Source organism: Pelobates fuscus, chromosome 6, assembly GCF_036172605.1.
Source record: "Pelobates fuscus isolate aPelFus1 chromosome 6, aPelFus1.pri, whole genome shotgun sequence".
In the NCBI taxonomy this organism is placed as follows: domain Eukaryota; kingdom Metazoa; phylum Chordata; class Amphibia; order Anura; family Pelobatidae; genus Pelobates; species Pelobates fuscus.
The window spans coordinates 276,074,031-276,080,030 of NC_086322.1; positions in this window are offsets into that span (position 1 = coordinate 276,074,031).

A 6,000-nucleotide genomic window follows, 5' to 3' on the forward strand; every position below is an offset into this window, starting at 1 on the left:
ATATCTCTATAGATATTTTGAATTTGTGACGTAGGGAATGGGCAATCTACAATGTCACAGTAATCAAAAGTGTATGTAGCCACACGGGTACATGAAGAATTGTACCAGAAGGTATACCCACTGGCATCTTTGGTGATGGCTACTTGTTGGGCCTTAATTAGGCTAATTAAGGAGATGATGTACCAGAGGTACATGGTTGTGCGGTATCTGCTTCCTCTGGGGCAGGAGTCTTCTTGCAATGGGAAGCGTGGATCCAATGTGGCCTGCCAGCCAACTTGACGGAGGTTGAAGTAATCAAGAGAACTTGGAATGGTCTGTCAAATCTTGGTTCCAGGGTGTGTTTCCGCACAAATTTCTTGACCAGAACCCAATCTCCGGGAAGCAGGTTGTGGGTACCCGTATCAGATTCAGGATCTGGAATTGAAGAGAAAACTTGGGCATGTATTTTGTTCAAGGCACTTGCAAGTTCAGTTACATAGTCTACTAAAACATCAGTTTGAAGCTGCAACTGTTGCGGGTAATAACAACCTAGTCTGGGTGCAGTCCCAAATAGAATCTCATATGGGGATAGTGAGTGCTTCCCTCTAGGTGTGTGCTGAATAAAGCTATTGACAGGCTTTCTGGCCAGGGCATCTTTGTTTCTTGTGACATTTTTAACATTCTGGCTTTTAGGGTGCCATTCATGCGTTCCACTTTGCCACTACTTTGTGGGTGGTAAGGGGTGTGAAAAGCTAGAGTCACTCCCAGAGCATTCCAAATTTCTTTAGTCACTGTTGCTGTAAAGGCTGGGCCCTGGTCACTTTCAATAACTTCTGGTATTCCAAATCTACATACAATATCTGTGAGTAGACGTCTTGCTGTTGTTTTGGCAGTAATATTGGTTACTGGATAGGCTTCTGGCCAGCCTGAGAACATGTCCACTATTACTAGTGCATACTCATGAGGCCCACTCTTGGGCATTTGTATGTGGTCAATCTGAATTCTCTGGAATGGGTACGTAGGCTTAGCCAGGTGTTTCAAGGGCACTTTGGTTGGCTTTCCTGGGTTGCATTTTACGCAAATGACACAGGCCCTACAGAAGTTGTTGATCAATGTTGTGATTCCAGGTGCTTCATAATACTTCTGTATGAGGGCAGTCATTAAGTCTTTTGACAGATGTGCAGGTCCATGTGCCCATTGGACAACTGCTGGATATAAATTCTTAGGAAGACAGAATCTAAGGTTGTTGTAGTATACACCATCCTTCAGGACTGCTCCTTTCTTCTTCCATTTCTGTATTTCTTCGGGGGCAGTTGTTGCTTGCTGTTCCCGTAGGATTCTTAAGTCAGTAGGAAGAGTCTGCAAGGTGAAAATTGGAATTTATTCGTGTCCGGACACTTCTTCATCCACTTCCTGCAAATTTCTTGCTGCTTGCTTAGCAGCTTGATCAGCTAAGTGGTTGCATGAGCAGAGAGGCTTCTGGGATCCATGCTCGGCAGTAGGAAATGAGGCCTAAGAAGGCATGTAGAGATTTTGAAGTCCTTGGAGGTGGAATATCCAGTACTGCTCTAACTCGGTCACGAGTGAGATGTCTGGTACCTTGAGATAGACAATGTCCAAGGAAGATTACAGCAGGTTGACAGAATTGCAGCTTGAGAAGTGAAGCTTTGCATCCTTGTTCTGCTAAATAGCAAAGGAGACTAATTGAACATTCTTCAGTTGTAGGTATGTCATCTCCACAGAGCAGCAAATCATCCACATACTGGAGCAGGACAACTTTTGGATGGTCTGCTTGCCATGGATCACGGATAGAGCTCATGGCCTTTGCAAATTGACTTGGAGAGTTTTGTGCCCCTTGGGGCATGACAGTCCATGTATACTGTTGCATTTCATGTGTGAAAGCGAACAGGTATTGGCAGATTGGATCCAGGGGTACACTGAAGAAGGCATTGGCCAGATCAATAACTGTGAAGTATTTTTTTTTTTTTTAATTCTTTATTTTTGTAGTGCGTATATTAGTCACAGGCATACATATGGTACCCCAACGGCATTCCATATGCAGGTTTCAAGACATTAGTTACAGTAGGGGGTCAATGGACAATGCACTTTTTTTTGTTATAAAATATGCATGAAAAACAGGCGTATAAAACAGGCTTAGAAGACAGGCATATAAATCAGGCTTAGAAAAACAGGCTTATAAATCAGGCTTAGTAAAACAGGCTTATAAATCAGGCTTAGAAATCAGGCTTAGAAAAACAGGCTTTTAAATCAGGCTTTTAAATCAGGCTTGTAAGTCAGGCTTGTAAGTCAGGCTTGTAAGTCAGGCTTTTAAATCAGGCCTATAGGATAGGGAGTGTGTCCAGGGCCGTGAAAGGCAGCAAGGCCATGTATGTCGCCTATTAACAAGTGACTGGTCCCAGAGGGGCAGCAGGAACCTTCAGGTAGTTGCTTAAAAGTGGTTTGTTAGAGATATTGGGCATGCAAACTTACAGCGTGCAGTAACAGTGGGTTAGAGTAGAGTGAGTGAGTGAGAGACTAATAGAGTGTGTCTGATGTGTGAGGTGTGTGGGTAAGACAAGAGTGGAGTATCAGACAGCGTTGGAGTGTGGACCGTGTGATGTTAGAAACTTAAAACAGAAGGCATATAACATAAAATAAAGTTCAAGTGTCAGCATGTGGTTGCGGGGTAACCTCGGGCAGTCTCTGATATGCATTCAACCCACTCCCGACTTCAGGATTCGCCGCGGCACAGCCAGTTGAGCCTCCATATCCCAGCGATTCCATCCGGCACTGATGAGGCAGGATGACTGCAGAGATGTGAGGCTGTGAGACATGGGCATTTTGCTCGGGAGGTGATTCCGCTGGGTGCCCTGCCGAGGTGTAAATTGGTGCGTCGGGCCCCTGGTCCGGCATATGGGCACAGGCGTCAGCCTCGTGGGTTTCAAGCTTGTCCCCTGGTTCCTTGTGGGCAGATGTGGTCTCGACTGTGCTCGTTGTGGGGCAGAGTATGGAGGAGGGTGCCCGTGCAGGGGCCTGGGAGGAGTAGTGTGTTGGGCTGAGGGGTTGCATGCGGTCATCCGTTTCACCCGCTGCTTGCGTTTTATCCGCCGCCCCTCCGCTCCGGAGGCCCGTAAGGGTCGCTTCTGTTGCCGTCTTCGGTCATTTGGGCAGCCCCGGTTTGGAGTAGCTTTGTCGGCTGACCCGTGAGTGCTGGGGGTATCAAGCACGGTTAGCCTGGCCCAGAAGGCGTCGAACAGGCGGTCTAGCCGCTCCGCCAGAGGGGGCAGAGGTGCAGGGTCCCATGCTTCATCCGCCATGTTGGGTCGTCCTCGTTTTTCGCGGCAGGTAGGCCTCTGTTGGGGCTTCCCTCCTGTGTCACACTCTATGCCGGGATATCCCTCACCGGCACGGGGGGGGGGGGGGTAGAGTGTACTGGGGAGACCTCCGGTCCTTGGTGCTGCGATCGGCAGAGGGAGCGGCCGTCTCCCCCCTGTCGTTCAGATAGGCCTCGTGCAGGCCTCAGATCTATCCCCAGGTCGTGGCGGTCAGTACAGGCTTAGACCTTGCTGGCGTTTTGCTGTGTTTGTGGTCCCCCCGTCGCCAGGGTCAGTGCACTAGCTTTTGGGGCCACTTGCTATGGGTCTTGGCAGGCTTCAGGCTTATTACAGGATTTTTGGCCCGGAGCTCGTCTGCCATGCGACCACTCAGCTCGGCTGTTGGCTCCGCCCCCCTCAACTGTGAAGTATTTTGCAGAGGGTGGGACCCCAGAGAGCAGAGTGTGTGGGTTTGGCACAATAGGGGTGTCCAGGACTGTTGCTTCATTCACTGCACGGAGATCCTGAACCATTCTGTACTTCTCTGGTTCACCTTTTGGAGTTTTCTTCTTCACAGGAAATAATGGGGTGTTGCATTTTGATTCACATTTCACGAGAACACCCTTCTCCAAGAGTGCTTTGATTTGACTTGAGATAGCTGCAGCTTGAGCTGGTTTCAAAGGGTATTGTGGTTTTCTTGGTAACTTTGCTCCTGGAATGAGCTTTACCACCACAGGTGGAACTTTGAGGTGACCTACTTGTCCATCTGGAGTGAAGATGATAGATGCCTGCAGGCGTGAGAGGACATCAGCGCCTAACAGGTTAATTGGGCATGTGGAGGATACCACAAAACGAGCAAGCAAGCTAGGGTAGTTGCCAACTCGTAATGGAGTTGTTAAGGGATTGTGTCTTGGTTGGCCATCCACTCCTACACAAGAGACATCAATATTTGACAGAAATGATGGGTCTGGCAGGTCTTGTTCTCGTAGAACACTTCGGGCTGCACCTGTGTCAACAAGAAATGTAGTAGGTTGTCCTTCAATTGGTAGAGTCACAGTGGCAAGTGCCCCCCCCTTATCCCCTGAAGACACTGCCATGACAGGGGTTAATGACACAGGCTTGCCAATTTCCTATTCATCAGGTTCCTCAACTATTGGAACTGTTTTTGTGGCCTTGGGGCCAGGGGCAGGCTTGGACATCTTCTTGGGTTCAGGGCAATCATTTTTGAAATGTCCTTTAGCTTTGCAATTGAAGCAATATCCATCCTCGGGTTTGGTGCCTTTAGGGACAGGTCCGGTGCGGGACACCATGAGATGAGCTGAATTGGGCCTTCTAGGAGTCTGGGCAGATTCCAGACCCCTAGCAACTAAGAGTAAGGTATCCAGTGGGACTACCTTATATTCAGGGCGTGCAGCAATGATTCCCTTGCATATGGAGTCTTTAACACCTTGGACAAATGCACCAGACAGCATTTGAGAATGGATCTTGTCTGTGAGATCAAATCCCAAATCTGTAAACAGTTGAAACAGTCTTGCATGAAACCTTTCCACTGATTCTCCTTTGTCTTGTACAATATCAGTAAGGCCAGCAGCCTGATCTGCAAGTTTGTCCTTAGCCCATTCCTTTAGCTGGTTGCAGAATGCTACTCCGGAGGGGTAATCAATGTCACTTGTAAGCAAATCTGTACTGAGGTGGCGGGCAATGCTGGGCCAGTATGCATCTCCGGCTTTGATAGCACAAATGCTCAGTAAATCACGCCATGCAGCGGAATAAGTCTTTTGAATCTGAACTATCCCTCGGTAAAAAGACATAGGTTGCTTTTCTGGGTCAGGGAGTGATTTCATCAGAGAGCTGGCCTGAGTAGGATTAAACGAAACATATTTAGGAGGGGCCTGATCCCCTCGGCCCGTATGTCCGAAAGGATCATCGAGGGAACAGCGAGGCGGAGGCCCTGTGGCATCCGGTGACCCCTGTAACCATGAGAACTGGCCTCTTCATACTCATCTTCGTATGTGACCCGGACCCCTCTGGCGGGTGGGACCACTTGAGGTGTCAGAACCGGGGGAAATGCGGGAATCCTGGATGCCGTGGAGGCCAGTGGATTATGTGTTTGGGATGCGTAGTCACCGGGAAGTACCGGCATTAGGGGTGCTGGATTACTGGGGGCCGCCATATTGGAGGCGTGAAAGGAAGCTGCGTTAGGGTTAAGGGAGGTAGTGGCGGCCATGTTGGATGTGGACACATCCGGGGCAGACTGTGCCGGATTGGGCGTGACCGGGGTCTGGGGAGTGGCTTGGGAAAGGAAGTAGGCTTGGTTTGGATAGGGCAGGGCCAAGGGGTAAGGGAAGGGGTAGGGCCAAGACAACTGGGTAGGGGTTTGGGCGGAACCTGGGGAAGGTGGGTTAGTTGGGCAGGGATTAGGGAAGGAGGTGGGACATCCGGGGTACGGATATGAAACTGAAGGGGTGGGAACCTGGGCGGTGGGAGGAGTGGGAAGGAGAGAGAGTGGAGAGAGATTAGCAGAGGCGGGTGTAGTAGGAGGAGCCGGAGTGGGTGTAGTGGGATTGACAGTAGCGGGTGAGGAGGGGTTAGAGAACTGGGTAGATGAAAGTGGGAGGGTAGGATTATTGACGGAGAGAGAGCGTAGGGAAGGAATGGCGGAGGAAATGTTTGGATTAGACAGAGAAGGTAGTGCAGGGATGGATGA